Source organism: Notamacropus eugenii, chromosome 4 (assembly GCF_028372415.1).
Source record: "Notamacropus eugenii isolate mMacEug1 chromosome 4, mMacEug1.pri_v2, whole genome shotgun sequence".
NCBI classification, from domain to species: Eukaryota; Metazoa; Chordata; class Mammalia; order Diprotodontia; family Macropodidae; genus Notamacropus; species Notamacropus eugenii.
Genome location: NC_092875.1, coordinates 50,916,671 through 50,933,115, shown reverse-complemented (window position 1 = coordinate 50,933,115; position 16,445 = coordinate 50,916,671). Strand labels below are relative to the sequence as shown.

The 16,445-nt window shown below is 42.2% G+C and overlaps 1 protein-coding gene across 5 annotated transcripts in view; it reads left to right on the top strand.

Annotated features, from left to right (window-relative positions):
- Positions 1-16,445, top strand: part of ARHGEF18 (Rho/Rac guanine nucleotide exchange factor 18) — a 110,080-nt gene that overhangs the window by 34,456 nt on the left and 59,179 nt on the right. The gene's annotated exons all lie outside the window — the stretch shown is intronic.

Sequence of the window (16,445 nt, the reverse complement as noted above, 5' to 3'; positions counted from 1 at the left end):
CTGGGTTTGAATCCCAGAACAGCCACTTGCTCAGTTTGTAACCTTGGCCAGCTAGATGGCGCCATAGTGCATGGAATGCTGGCCCTGGAATCAGGAAGACCCATCTCCTTGAGTTCAAATCCAGTCTCAGACCCTTACTAGCTAGGTGTCCCTGGGTAACTCACTTACCCCTGTTTACCTCAGTTTCCTCATCTGTAAAAATAAGCTGGAGAAAGAAATGGCAAACCACTCCATCATCTTTGTCAAGAAAACCCAAAATGGGGTCATGAAGACTCAGACACAACTGAAAAATGACCAAAGACCCATACATATGTGGATCAGTACTTTGTGAACTCTCACTGGGCTGCAGTAGGGGCAGAAGGGGAGAGGTCATCATCAGATCCTCTGCCCTGGGGCATTTACTTGGCCAGGAATAAATGCAGAGAAATGAAGGAAGAAAACAAACGCCTGCTATGTGCTAGGCACCATCTTGACACTTGACAAATATCACATCATTCGATCTTCACAACAACCCTGGGAAGTACTATTATGATGCCCATTTTATAGATGAGGAAGCTGAGGCAAACAAATTCAGTGACTTCCCCGCTGAGAAGGGAGCATTCTTTTATGACTGATACAAAACACCTGCCATTTCCTTGGTGGCTGCTCTGAAAAAAATCTATTCTTTTCTCCTCTTAGAGGGGATAGCTCAGGGATGGAAATGGGAGGCAGGTTAAGCACTCAGCTTTGAATCAAAGATTTGGGGAAGGAAGATAAGAAGGCAGGTACTTTTACTTTTCTATCAGTGAATTCATAAACATTTATTCCTATGTACCAGGCATTGTGCTAAGTGCTAGGGACTGTAGAACCTAAATAGGAAGGCCCAGCGCGAACAAGCATATACAAAGCAAGCTATAGACAGGAAAAATAGAAATAATTAATAATTAGGGAATAATATAAATAATAATAATTGCTCATTAGGAAAGGCCCTAGAATTCAGAAGGGTTTGGGGGAAGGCTTCCAGTAAAAGAAAGGATTTTAGTTGGGACTTTAAGGAAATTAGGGAGGTCAGTAAATGGAGTAGAAGAGGCTAAGTGTCTCAGGCACATTGAGCAAGTACTTAGAGCTCTTAAAATCTGCAGAACGCTTTATTTAAAAAAAAATTTTAATTTGATTCTCACAACAACCCTGGGAGATAGAGGCTATTATTATCCACATTTTAGAGATGAGGAAACTGAGGCAGGCGGAAATTAAGGGACTTGCCCAGGATCATACAGCTAGGATGTATCTGAAATAGGATTGGCACCTGGGCCAGAACTTGGGCTTTATCCACCGAGCTGCCATTTACTACTTAGATGACCAACCTTAAGCAAATTCCCTAACCCCTGAGGCACAGTCTGTTCATGGGTAAAACTTGAGGGTTGGATTAGATGGTCTCTGAGGGTCCATCTGAGATTCCTACCAGTTCTTCATCTGTCGTTTTAAGTCTGAAATAGTCTGTAGTCAGGGCTGTGACTAGGAATCGGAGTATTTAGGGGAAATTTGGTCAAGGGGTGGGGAGGAGAGTCCACAGGTGTGCTTGAGAGAGAGTTTCCCCTAGAGGTGGAGCTATGGGCTGTGTCCATTTGGAAGCATGAAGGGTAGATGCCTGTCATAGGAGCTCCCTGATGCCTGACTCTTGGGTAAGTCCCAGGCTGACCCTAGCCTCCCAGACCAAAGACGATGGGACCTGAGAAGGCCCAGACCTTTCGTCACTCAGTCACTTATCCATATCTCTCCTTCCCTGACCAGTGGGACAGTCCAAACACCCTTTCTGACTGTCCAGGGCTGGGTGTACAGTCCATCAGGTGATGCCCAGGGCTGTGTGTTGCTGAGTTAATTGGATGAGTTGGTTGGGGTTCAAAGCGAAGCTGTTTTCTAATGCTAATGGAGAACATTGCCAGCTTTGGAGAGGCCAAGGCAGTTTCTGTTCTACCAGAACACAGGGCTCACTTGGGCGATACAAACAATATGTCTTGTCATTTTGATTCAGCGTTTCTGGCTCTGGAGGTTTATGGGAACTGAGGTGAAATTCTTGGAAGATGGCTGTGTGAGATGGGAGATGGGAGGAACATCCTACAGATTTTAGCTCAGAGACCCAACAAGGGAAGCTGGGAGGCGAGGATATATGGCTGGTGATTTGACCTGTTTGGGTGTTTATCTGCCTTGAAAGGCAGTGCGGCATATTGAATAGAGCTTTGGGCTTGGGGTTAGCAATACCTTTATTCAGATCTCTTCTGTTAATGGTTAACTATGTAACCCCAGAATAGTCATTTAGCGCGTCTTAGCCTTGCTTTCCTCCTGGGTCTCCCTTGACTACCTCGGGACTTCTTTGGGTCTACTCCCCCGAGGTTGCCTTTGTCTGCCTACTTCTAGCCCCTCCCCAGTCAGGCCCTGCCCTAGGTGCTGTACTTAAATTAAGTCCTTTACATAAACAAGCTGCTCCTATTTACATAAAGGCACTAGATGAATCCCAGGGCGCCCAGGTGATGGTATTATCACGGGCGCTCAGCTCTGGGTGTCATGGAGAGTGAACAATAATTCCTTAAACAGGCTTGTTGGAGGAGAGAGGAGCCTCCTGTCTTAGATCAAGCCTATTCTCTTTCTGGATGGACTGTGACTTTACCAGGCTGTATTTAACACAGATAGTCAGATAAGAGTTGCCTGCCACTGAGAGGGAACAGCGCGTGTAGCTAATATGAGTGTTGTACTATGAGTTTGGAAGATGGCTTCAGATGGGACCTCAGACACTAACTGTGTGACCCTGGACAAGTCACTTAGCCTTTCTCTGCCTCAGTTTTCTTATCTATAAAATAGAGATAATAATAGCACTTATCTTCCAGGAGGATGGGGGTGGGGGGAGACAGGGTAAGGGAAGAGGAAATGAGCATTTATATAATACCTACTATATGCCAGACACTGCACTAAGCATCATTTGTTCCTTTCCTCCTTCTTTCTCTTTTTTCTTTCATCCTTTCTTTTATAATTACAAATTTTCATCTGATTTGATTCTCACTACAACTCTGGGAAGTAGGTGCTATTATTACTCCATTTTCCATTTGAAGAAACTAAGGCAAGCAGAGGTTAAATGACTGGCCCAGGGACATACAGCTAGTACATATCTTAGGTCACATTTGAACTCAGGTCTTCCTGACTCCAGGCTGCAAAATCTATCTTATGCTAGAGTCCATGAATTTATTTTGTTTTAATATTTTGAGAACTGTATTTCAACATTTTCTTTGTAATTCTATGTGTTTGATACATTTAACAACATGATTCTGAGAGGGGGTCTATCAATAAGGCAGACAATGATCAGACTGGCAAAGGGGTCCTGGATTTAATGCTGTCCAAAGTCACTTCGGGCTCTAAAATTGATGCTCCTGTGTTCTATGAGGCTTTTTCTGACTCTGAGACAACAGTGATCCAAAGAAATCAGAAGCTGAATGGATAAATTTTAAAAAACCAAAATAACTTGAGATTGGTTTAAAACTTTCTGAAATTCAAAGCTCTGTCATCTTTCTTTCTGAAAGAGAAGGAAGCTGCCGGAAAACATCCAAAGGAAGGTTTTGGCAGCTTGCCTGGGATGGCAGTGACAAATGAGATAGGAATTCCAGCTAGAATGGGAAATTGTGGGAAGGCCTCCAGGAAAGGAAAGGAGAAAAGCTACAGAAGGTAATGGACAGATCCCCAGGAAAGCCACCAGAATTCAGGCTGGACAGAGAGTCCTGAAAAGGGAGCTGTCCTCAAGTCAGGCCCATCCTACATCTAGCCATGTGAAGCCAACCCACTCCATGCTTAGCCAGCTCCTTCTCTTGTTTTCCTTTTCAATCATTGTCTTGGCAGGCAGGTGACTGATTTTGTTCTACTATGAATCTTTTTTTTTCTTGAGCAGTTGGTCCAAGAGAGTCAATCAGTGGTTCAGCTTTAAGATATAGAATGTCACCTTTTCTCTGAAAGCCCTTTTCATGCTGGGTGGCCAGAGAAATATCATAGGACCACCGCTCTAGACTTGGAAGGGGCCTCAGAGGCCATTTATACCAATTCCCTCATTTTACAGATGAGGAAACTGAGGCCCAGGAAGGTCATGGGACCAGAGACCTAAAGCTGTAGGGGACCTCAGAGGTCATCTAGACCTGGCTAGTGCCTTGCAATTGTCTTGGATTTGTCAGTGCTGTCAATGGGCCTGAGGAAGTATTCTCTAGACAGACACACACACCTCTGTTGTATTTTATTTAACAAAGAATTGCCTGGAGCAGCTGCTAGCCTGTTTCAACTTCTTGTGTCAATGGGTGGCAGACACAGCTCTATGGAAAACTATACCAGCCTGGTTGGTTTTGTTATGGTTGCTCAGGATTGGCACAGGGAGAAGGGAGAAAGTATAGGGAGATAGGGGAAAGAGAGAAGACAAGGGAGAGAGGAGGAAAAAGGGAAAGAGAAGAGTGAGAGAGGAGAGGGACAATTGGAGAGAGAAGGGGAAAAGGGGAGAGGGGAGAGAAGAGAGGGAGAAAGGAAAGAAGCAAAGGGAGATGGTCTGAGAGAGGGGAGAGGAGAAAGGAGAGAAGAAAGAGGGGAGAGAAGTGGAGAGATATTCCCACTCTCCTATATATAACTATATTCTAACTATATAACATAGTTAGAACTATGAGTTTTCATAAGCTACAATGAAAAAGCCTTTATTCAGTTGAATTAATTTCAATTCAATTAAACAAATATGAAAACCTAGGCAAAGTCACTTTACTTCCTTATAGATTAAAACAACAGAGCTTCTGAGGTCCCTTCCAATGCTAAATCCAGGCAACTAGGTGGCACAGTGGAGAGAATACTCAACTTGTTGGAGTCAGGAAGTCCTGTGCTTGGTTCCTGCCTCAGATACTTACTAGCTATGGGATCCTGGGCAAGTGATTTAAATTCTGCCTCAGTTTCCCCATCTGTAAAATGAGGATAATAGTACCACTTCTCAAGGTTGTTATGAAGATCATATGCAAAGGGTATTTTGCAAATCTCCAAGTGCTATATAAATGCTAGCTATTATGACCCTAAGAATATTTCTCAAACATCTACTATATGTAAGTGCTATGTTATCTTTTGGCATAAAAAAAACAACAATGGAAGAGTCCTTGTCTGAGAGGCTTCCATCCTACTGGGCCAGACAACATGTACACATATAATCAACCAATCAACAGGCATTGATTAAGAATAACTGAATACCTACTATGTGCCAGGTGCTAGGCTAAGGATACTAAGACAAAATTGAAAGACTTTCTGCCCTCAAAAGCTTAACATTTTGCTGGGATAAACAACATGCACATATCAATAAATAGGAAGTATATTTCGATCAGCAAACATTTATTAAGCTCCTACTGTGTGCTAAACCTCATGGAGCTTACATTCTATTCAGGCAAAGTATTTTCAAGAGGGTAAAAGAGCCTAACAGCTCTGGGAACCAGGAAAGGCCTTGCAGAGTAGGTCTCATGTGAGCAGTGCATTAAGGAAGGTAGGCAGAGGTGAAAAAGATGAGAGATTTGGGGTGGGGGCATTCAGACATGTGTACAAAGACACATAGGGTGGAGATGGAACACCATGCATGAGGGATAGCCAGCAGGCCAGTTTGACTGGAATTGGAGAGGGTAGGAAGGGAAATAGTATGAAATAAGACTGGAAAAGCCAGATTACATGCAGCCTTATATGTCTGACAGCTCTAGGGCACAGGGCAGGGGAAAGTCCCTGAAGAGTCAGCCTTCCTACCCAGTTAGCTTTTGAGAGAAAAGACAGCCAGCTGTTGACATGTTTGTGGGCCCCATTTAAAAGCTCTCAGTTTGGAGAATTCTGTTAACCTCTTACTAGATATAACTAGGTGGCAGAGGATTGCTGCTATTTTTTCATAAAAAACAAAGCAATTTAGAGGCTGGGATTCTCTGGTCCACAAGCATGAACTCTAACTTTGTGACTGAGGAAGTTGCTTCCCCTTTAGGGGCCTCAGTTTCTTCAGAATCAAAGACTTTGAGATGGAAAGGATCTCAGTAACCATAACCCCTCTGTGAAAGAGATCCCCACTGTAACATACTCAACAAGTAGTCCATCTGCCTCCACTTCCTTTCACATCCTATTACATCCCTCCTCAATCTTCTCTTCTCCAGGCTAAAGATTCCCAGTTCCTTCAACTGAGCCTCCTATGACATGAACTCAAGGCCCTTGACCATCTTTGTGGCCCTCCTGTGAACCTCTCTAGCTCATCCACCTCCTTCTTAAATTATATGCACAGAAATGAACACAAAACTTGCTGAGGTCTGATGAGAGCCTGAAAACTATGCCTCCCAATGGAGCCCAAGACTAAATTGTTTGTTTGCTTATGTTGAACTTGCAGTCCACTGAGACCCCTAGATCTTTTTCAGAACCACTGTCTAACCATACCTCTCCTATCATGTATTGTGAAGCTGATTTTTGTAAAACTTTATTTACATTTATCCCTGCTGAACATCTTTTTATTAGATTCAACTCAGTGCTCTAGTCGTCAATATCCTTTTGGATTCTGACTATCATCCAGTGTATTAGCTCTCTCCTCCCAGTTCTGGGTCATCTGGAGATTTAATAAGCATAACATCTATGTCTCTATCCAAGTCACTGATAAAAAATATTAAAAAGCACCAATCCCTGGGGCACTCCACTGGAGACCCTTTGTCATGGTGACACTGGAATGCTAACAACTACTCTGAGTTTGGCCATCTGGTCAACTCTAAGTCCCTCTAATTATCATCTAGTCCATATCTCTCCATTTTCCCCACAAGAATAGTACGAGCTATCTTATCAAAAACTTTGCTCAAAATCTAGGTAAGCTATATCAGGGATATAAAAGTTTTCTTTTCATCTACTATCTTAAAAATTACATCATAAAAAAGGAAATGAGGTTAATCTCACCTGACCTTTACTTGCATCTACCATGCTGGCTCTTTCTAATCACTGCTTCTCTTTCTAGACCTTTGCCAATCATATCTTTAAGGATCAATTCTAGAGTTTTCTCAGAAATTGAAGTCAAACTTGAAAATTTTGTTCTTTCCCTTTTTTTTTTTTGCATATTGGTACATTTGCCCTTCTCTGATCTTGTGGTTCCTTTCTCCCGTTTTCCATGATCTTTCAGATGTCACTGACCCAGCAATCACATCTGCTCATTTCAGAACCCGAGGTTGGAGTTCATCTGGGCTAGGTTCATCAAGGGCAGCTCAGTGTTCTTTTATTACCTCCTTACTTACCCGGGGCATCAACTCCCTGTTAGTCATTTTCCAGTACAAAGGTCATATATTCTTCTTGCAGAGAAAACAGAAATGCAGTAAGAGCTGAATAGCTCTGCACTCTCTAGTGAGAGTTAACATCCTTCTGCCCTCCCCAAGCAAAAATCCTGTTCCTTCTTTGATCCTCTGTCCCTCCATTTTCTTTCTTTTCCTCTTCTGTAAAATGATTCAATTCCACTTAAAGAAACTTTTAAGGACTGCTCTTTGCATAGCCCTGCACTTAGGGCTGGAGATAATAATCACCATTGACATTTTATAGCAAAATTGGCAAAAAGTACCTTACACTTACTATTTTGTCTGGTGAGGAAATTGAGCATCCTACAAGTTAAGCCACTTAACCATGGTCACATAACTAGCAAGTATTTGAGGCAGCATTTGAACTCAGTTGTTCCTGACCACTCTCTTTACTACACGAGGTCAATATGAAACAAACACGACTCACGAGACCCCCACAACTAGACTACTAGTATAAGATGAGGGAGGCATAGTTGGACACAACTGTGTTTTCTATGTGTTTTCTGAAACACATTTGAAGATGTCAGTAGACCCATACGCTGAATAGGAGTGCCACAGTAGGAGATGACCACTCTGAAATCTGATGTCATCTTGGGCTGCTTTAAGAGAGGACTGACTGAGTTCTGAGTCCTGTGATGGAGCACATCTGAAACATCATGTTTAGTTCCCAGTATTGGAGGAAGGTAAGTGGGACAGTAAAGGGTCCTGAGCTCCTGTTCTGTAAATACCAATTGAGGGAAGCGGAAATGTTTAGTCTGGAGATGAGAATACTCAGTTGACCGATGACATTTGAAGGCCTTTCATATAGAGGATATATTCAATTTGTCCTGGTTGGCTCTGGAAGGCAGAAACAGAACAATGGGGACGAGTTTCAAAGAAACTGATTTAGGATTGATGGTAGGGGGAAAATCTTCTGTTTTTTGTTTGTTTGTTTGTTTTTTTATTTTATTTTTATTTTTTACATTTATTTATTTAACTTTTAACATTCATTTCCACAAAATTTTGGGTTCCAAATTTTCTCCCCATTTCTCCCCTCCCCCCACTCCAAAACATGGAGCATTCTAATTGCCCCTATCACCAATCTGCCCTCTCTTCTAACATCCCTCCCTTCCCTTGTCCCCATCTTCTCTTTTGTCCTGTAGGGCCAGATAACTTTCTATACCCCATTACCTATATTTCTTATTTCCTAGTAGTAAGAACAATATTTGACAGTTGTTCCTAAAACTTTGACTTCCAACTTCTCCTCATCCCTCCCTCCCCACCCATTCTCTTTGGGAAGCAAGCAATTCAATATAGGCCATATCTGTGTAGTTTTGCAAATGACTTCCATAATAGTCATGTTGTGTAAGACTAACTATATTTCCCTCCATCCTATCCTGCCCCCCATTGCTTCTGTTCTCTCTTTGGATTCTATCCCTCCCCAAGAGTATTGACTTCAAATTGCTCCCTCCTCCCTCTGCCCTCCCTTCCATCATCCCCCCCACCCTGCTTATCCCCTTATCCCCCACTTTCCTGTATTGTAAGATAGGTTTTCATACCAAAATGAGTGTGCGTTTTATTCCTTCCTTTAGTCGAATGTGATGAGAGTAAGCTTCATGTTTCTCTCTCATGTCCCCTCTTTTTCCCTCCACTGAAAAGTCTTTTGCTTGCCTCTTTTATGAGAGATAATTTGTCCCATTCAATTTGTCCCTTTCTCCTCCCAATATATTTCTCTCTCACCCCTTAATTTCATTCTTTTAAGATATGATCCCATCCCATTCAGTTCCCTCTGTGCTGTGTGTGTGTGTGTGTGTGTGTGTGTGTGTGTAATCCCACCAACTACCCAGATACTGAAAAGTTTCAAGAATTACAAATATTGTCTTTCCATGTAGGAATGTAAACGGTTTAACTTTAGTAAGTCCCTTATGATTTCTCTTTGCTGTTTACCTTTTCATGCTTCTCTTCATTCTTGTGTTTGAAGGTCAAATCTTCTTTTCAGCTCTGGTCTTTTCATCAAGAATGCTTGAAAGTCCTCGATTTCATTGAAATACCATTTTTTTCCCCTGAAGTATTATACTCAGTTTTGCTGGGTAGGTGATTCTTGGTTTTAGTCCTAGTTCCTTTGACTTCTGGAATATCATATTTCACATCCTTCGATCCCTTAACGTAGAAGCTGCTAGATCTTGTGTTATCCTGATTGTATTTCCACAATACTTGAATTGTTTCTTTCTAGCTGCTTGCAATATTTTCTCCTTGACCAGGGAACTCTGGAATTTGGCCACAATGTTCCTAGGAGTTTCTCTTTTTGGATCTCTTTCAGGCGGTGATCTGTGGATTCCTTGAATACTTATTTTGCCCTCTGGTTCTAGAATATCAGGGCAGTTTTCCTTGATAATTTCATGAAAGATGATGTCTAGGCTCTTTTTTTGATCATGGCTTTCAGGTAGTCCCATAATTTTTAAATTGTCTCTCCTGGATCTATTTTCCAGGTCAGTTGTTTTTCCAATGAGATATTTCACATTATCTTCCATCTTTTCATTCTTTTGGTTTTGTTTTGTGATTTCTTGGTTTCTCATAAAGTCATTAGCCTCCACCTGTTCCATTCTAATTTTTAAAGAACTGTTTTCTTCAGTGAGCTTTTGGACCTCCTTTTCCATTTGGCTAATTCTGCTTTTTAAAGCATTCTCTTCATTGGCTTTTTGAACCTCTTCTGCCAGTTGAGTTAACCTATTTTTTAAGGTGTTATTTTCTTCAGCATTTTTTTGGGTCTCCTTTAGCAAGGTGTTGACCTGCTTTTCATGCTTTTCTTGCATCTCTCTCATTTCTCTTCCCAGTTTTTCTTCCACCTCCCTAACTTGATTTTCAAAATCCTTTTTGAGCTCTTCCATGGCCTGAGCCCGTTGAATATTTATTTTGGATGTTTGGGATACAGAAGCCTTGATTTCTATGTCTTTCCCTGATGGTAAGCATTGTTCTTCCTCATCCAAAAGGATGAGAGGAGATATCTGTTCACCAAGAAAGTAACCTTCTATGGTCTTATTTTTTATTATTATTATTTTTTAATGTTTAACAATCACTGCCATACAATTGAGATTTTATCCCCCCCACACCTACTCCCCACTACCCCCCTCCCTCCCCACGACTGCATACAATTCTGTATAGGTTCTACATATACTTTCCTATTGAGTATATTTTCACTATAGCCATGCTATGTAGTCAGACTAAAATAAATGAAAGAAATCATATAACAAATCAAAACATGATACACAAACACATACACATACACAAACATGATCTGCTAGATTTGGTGAATGACTTCCATATTTCTTTCTCTGAGTGTGGAAGGCATTTTGCCTTGAGAACCATATGGTCTTCTTTTTTTCCCCTTTTTTGGGCATTTTCCCAACTAGTTACTTGACTTTTGGGTCCTTTGTCAAGAGTAGGGTATACTCTGGGAACCTGTGAGATCTCAATTCCTCCAAGGTGGCACAATCAAGCGTGTGGACGCAGAGAGGGATTTTTATGCCCAGTATTTTAGCAGTTACCTCTCCACAGCCACCTGGCCTCCAGTTCCCAAATCAGCACTGGGGGCTGATTTTCAGATTAAGCTGGATGGGCAGGGCGGTCATTCAGTGTGAGACAAAGACCAACTCCCTCAGGGCCTCCACACAGGGTGGAGGCAAGACTCAGCTCTTCAATGCTCCCAGGGGTTTTTACGTTCCAACAACAGAGTTTCCATAGGGGCTGCTGTGCAGGCTCTGTGGCCTCTGCCTACTGCCTGAGCTATGGGAAGGCCCTTTTCACTTCCTGGCCTACTGATAAAACCCCATCACTGACCTTTGGCAGGTGTGGGCTGAGGGATCTGAAGACGCTACTGCGACTGGAGATTCTGCCCCCAAGGTATTCTCCTCCCAGAGTCCCCTCAAGCCTTGCTCGGCCAAGGCTGGGCTTTGCTCCCTGCTTGGCTCCACATCCAGTGCAACCGATGTTTCCATGGGACTTTCAGGTCACGTGGGCTGGAAATCTCCTCCACTCTGTTGTTCTCCACTTCTGCTGCTCCAAAATTTGTTGAGAGTCCCTTTCTACAGGTATTTTATGGGCTGTGGGGAGGACCCTGTGTAAGTGTGTCTTTCTAGTCTGCCATCTTGGCTCTGCCCCTGGGGGAAAACCTTCTGAACCATTGTTCAGTCTTTTCAATCATGTCTGACTCTTTGTCACCCCATTTGGGGTTTTCTTGGCAAAGATATTGGAGTGGTTTATTTCCTTCTCTAACTCATTTTACAGATGAGGGAACTGAGGTAAACAGGGTGAAGTGACCTGCCCAGAGTTGTACAACTAGTAAGTGGCTGGCTAGACTTTAACTCAGGTCTTCCTGACTGTAGGCCTGGTGCCTTCTCCACTGTACTACCTACCTGCACTGTCCATAAAAGGAATGGACTTGCCTGGGGATATAGCAGGCCTCCTTCCTGTGTTATTAGCAATGAACTTCCCTTCTTCCTAAATCTTTTCTTCTCCTCATTCTTTTTATCTTCTGTTACTAAAACTTGACTCCCCTCTGATGACAGCCTCCCTGACCATTCCTTCCCATACTGGCTGTACCTTTGTTTATTTCCCTGGACTCACTGATTAAGTCAGGAGAATTGGAATATTCTTTCTCCCCATTGCCACTTTCAGGTTCTCTCCTTATCTCCATCTCTCAGTGACCTCTCTTCTTTTCTACAACCCACTCCAAATCCTAGTAACTCTTGCCTTTATACCACCAGATAATCCCCTTTCCTTACTCAATGAGTTAGGTACATAGCTCATCACCTTCCCAACTCCTGCTCTCATACTAGAGAACTTAGGCATACACATTGACTCTCCTTCAAACACCCTAGTCATTCAGTTCCTCAGCCTATTCATTTCCCATGACCACATCCACCATTAGATTGTGAGCTTTTTGAGGGAAGGAAATGTTTTTTGCCTTTTTGTATCTCCAGCACTTAGCATAGTGCCTGACACACCATAGGCACTTGCTTACTAAATGTTTATCAATTGGTACTCAGCTACACACAAAGAGGGACAGCGAGGTAGTGGAGTGGATAGAATGCTGAACTTGGAATCAGGAAGTATCATCTTCATGAGTTCAAATCTGATATTTGCTAGCTGTGTGGCTCTGGGCAAGTCACTTAACTTTGTTTGCCTCAGTTTCCTCATCTGTAAAAAATAAGCTGGAGAAGGAAATGGCAAACCACTCCAGTGTCTTTGCCAAGAAAACCCCAAAAGTGGGGTCATGAAGAGTCAGACATGAATGAAACGATCAAACAACACATACACAAAGATGGTCAAATCCTTGATCTTGCCATCATTCACAAATGCACCTTCACATTCAAGAATTCTGAAATCCCATTATCTGACCATAGTCTATTGACTTTCTACCTATTCCTCTGCTTTCCCTTATCAAAATCTATTCTTCATCCACACCATGACCTTTAATCCCTCAACTGTTCAATTCTTTCCCAAGCCATCTCTCCTATGCTAGCAGTCCTCTTCTCTTTTCCCCATCTTGACCTTTTGGTGAACCAATTCAACTCTACACTGTCTTCTCTAAAGTCCTAGCCCCCTTATCATATTTCGAGTTGAACCCTGCTAAACCTCAGCCTTGAGGATCAAATGAGAGGTTTTTGAGGATAGACAAAACATGGGCATATTTGTAGGAGTAGAGAAGCAGTCAGTAGAAAGGGTGAGATTGAAAATAAGTGATAAGAATGGGTATGATGGAGGCGTGGATCTATTGGAGGGATGGGATTCAGAGAGAAGGCCTGGATTCAAATCTTGCCTTAGTTAGTAGCTATCGTCCCATATCTCTTCTCCCCTTTGTAGCTAAACCCCTTGTAAAGGTTGTCTACAATAGGTGCTTCCACTTTCCCTCCTCTCACTCTCTTCTTAACCTTTTATAACTTGGCTTCCAATCTTATCATTCCATTAAAACTGCTCCCTCCAAAGTTACCAATGATTTCTTAATTGCCAAATCCAATGACTTTTTCTCAATCCTCACTCTCCATGACCTCTCTTCAGCTTCTGATACTATAGATCACTCTCTCCTTCATCATACTCTCATCTCTCTAGGTTTTGGGGACATCACTCTCTCTCCTGGTTCTTCTCCTATCTATCAGACCACTTCTCAGTCTCGTTTGCTAGATCCTCAGAGAGATTTAACCACAGGTGTCTCACAGTCTTCTCTCCTGGGTTCTTTTCTCTTCCTCCTCTATACTGGTGGTCTCTTGGTGATCCTTTGGTGATTTCATCAGCTCTCATATATTCAATTATAATTTGTATGTTGATAATTCTTTTTTTAAATTATTTTGTTTTCAGTTTTCTACAATCACTTCCATATATCTTAGATTTTTTCCCCTCCCTTCTCCTTCTTTCCCTCTCCCTTCCCACTCTCTCCCCAAGACGGTGTACAATCTTATATAGGTTCTACACATACATTCTTATTAAACACATTTTCACCTTGGTCATATTGCATAGAAGAATTAAAATGAATGGGAGAAACCATAAAACAAAACAAAACATAATATAAGAGAAAATGGTCTGCTTCATTCTGTGATCCAATTCCAAAGTTCTTTCTCTGGATGTGGAAGGCACTTTGCCTCAAGAGTCCATTGGGAATTTTTTAGGTCCTTGCATTGCTGTGAAGGACTAAGTGTACCAGAAAAATTCCTCACACACTATGGTTGTTACTGTGTACATAGTTCTCCTGGTTCTGTTCCTTTCACTCAACATCAGTTCATATAAGTCCTTCTAGGTGTCTTTGAAGTCTTCTCCTTCATCATTTCTTATATATGCTGATAATTCTTAATCTATTTATCAAGTCCTAACCTCTCCGCTGACCTCCAGTCTTGTATCTCCAATTATCTTTTAGGCATTTTGAACTGGATGTCCAGTAGACATACAGAATATGTCCAAAATGGAACTCATTATCTTTCTCTCTAAACCTGCCCTGCCATCCTTCCAAGTCCCCCAAGTTCACAATCTTGAAGTCATCCTATTACTCAAAAAAATTCCAATGATTCCCTATTACCTCCAAGATCCAATTAAAAAAAAAAACCCTTCTCCCTTTCCAGTCTTCTTATACCTTATTCTGTGCCATGTACTCTTCTATCCAGTGCACTGGCTTTATGGTGGTGTCACAAACAAGACCCTCCATCTCTCAGCTCTGGGCATTTTCACTGGCTGGGAATGCTCTCCCTCTTCTCCAACTACTGACTTCCCTGTCTTCCTTTAAGTCCCAACTAAAATCCCACCTTTTACAGGCAGGCTTTTCCAATCTCTCTTAATTCTAGCGCCTTCTCTCTGTTAATTATTTCTTATTTATCCTGTCTAGAGCTAGATGTACATATTTGTTTGTTTGTTGTCTCCCTCATTAGACTGTAAGTTCCTCTTTTGGTATCCCCAGTGTTTAGCACAGTGCTTGGCAAATAGGAGGTGCTTAATATTTATCAACTGACTGTCCAGTCTGTTCTGCCACCATTGGACACAGATCTTCGTCTCAAATTATTTACCTTGTATTTACTCACTTGTCTACATGTCTTCCTCAGTTTCCACACAGGATCACAGATGAAGAGTTGGCAGGCATTTTAGAGGTCATCTAGTTTTTACATTTTATAGATAAGGAAACTGAGGCCCAGAGGACTGAAGGAACTTATCGAACCCAGGTCCTCCAACTCCAAATCCAGAACTCTTTCTACCTCAAAACACTTCTTCATTTTCTTCTCTGTTGAAATGAGGGCATTGATTTCTAAGGTCCCCTCTAGCTCTAACATTCTGTGATCCAATTCTAATCAATCCAACAAATACTGATGATATGCCTACTTGGGACAAGGCTCTGTGCTAAGCCTTGAGCTTACCAAGATGGAAACCTGGAAGGATACCACATACATAGGCACAGATGAGTAAATACTAGATAAGTGCCAGATAATTTGAGATGAGGATGTATGACTTGTGATCTCCTCATGGTGGCAGACATTTCTCTCCCCGTAGAACCCTGCCTGGGGGCTGAGGGCTGCGAGCTGGCATTGCCCCTGGTACTGTAGCAGTGGCATTGGCAACTTCTCCCTCTGACCTTCCAACAAAGACATTTCAGCCCAGTTTATTACCATCTGCCACAGACAGAAAATCATCAGATGGCAAGTTAAACTTAATATATAATTAGTCACACATAATGCCCCAAAGGATAATTCCCACACATATGCAACCACTCTTATTGATGTTCTTGTCTGGCACCTCATACATATCATTAATGAAGAGCCCAAGGCCCTGCTCCACCATTGGGGGCATGGTGAGGCATTAATGACTTAATGAATGAAAAAGTATCTATTAACTCTTAATTATGTGCTGAGGACTAGAGAGAACACTAATAGAAAAGTGAGTCAAACCCTGCTCTCAAGGAGTTCACATTCTAAGTGAAGAAGACCATACATACATACAGGAAGGAGGCTTTGGCTACAGGGCAGATGACTACTGTAGATAGATGTTTCCATACCATGAGGGAGCCACGATTCAGTCTCATCTATGTGTCTACCCACTGTGCTGACCACAACCCCTTCATTCCTCCTCATCTTAGGAGATTCTGGTTTTCTTTTATGTAAATCTGGCACAGAGGAGCCCACCCAGGCACTGAAAGCTCTCCTTGTTCTTTCACAATTTCATGGATACCAGGGAAGCACTTGGGGATGTCCATCCATGATCCCTCACTCTTGGCAAATGACCAGCCCATCTCCTTTTCTGGGCAGAAATGTCCCTGCTGACATCTTTTATGCCACTTTCGCTGTACAAGTCATGTATACATACTGCACCCTACTGACATGAATCTTTCTGTTGACCTTTGAGTAACTGGAGTGTATATCTGTGTTGATGTCTTGTTCACCTATGAAGACAGGGACCATACGATGTCTTATCTATAAACTTTGATTCTTTCCCCAGTACCTAGCTCCATATTGTGCACGTAGTTGGTACTGAATAAATATTTGTTATTTGTTAGATTGAATCAAAGAGGCAGGTAGGTGGATAGTGTGCTGGGCCTAGAGTCAAGAAGATCCATTTTTCTGAATTCAAACCCAGCCTCAGACACTTAACTTGCTGGGTGATGATGGGCAAGTCACT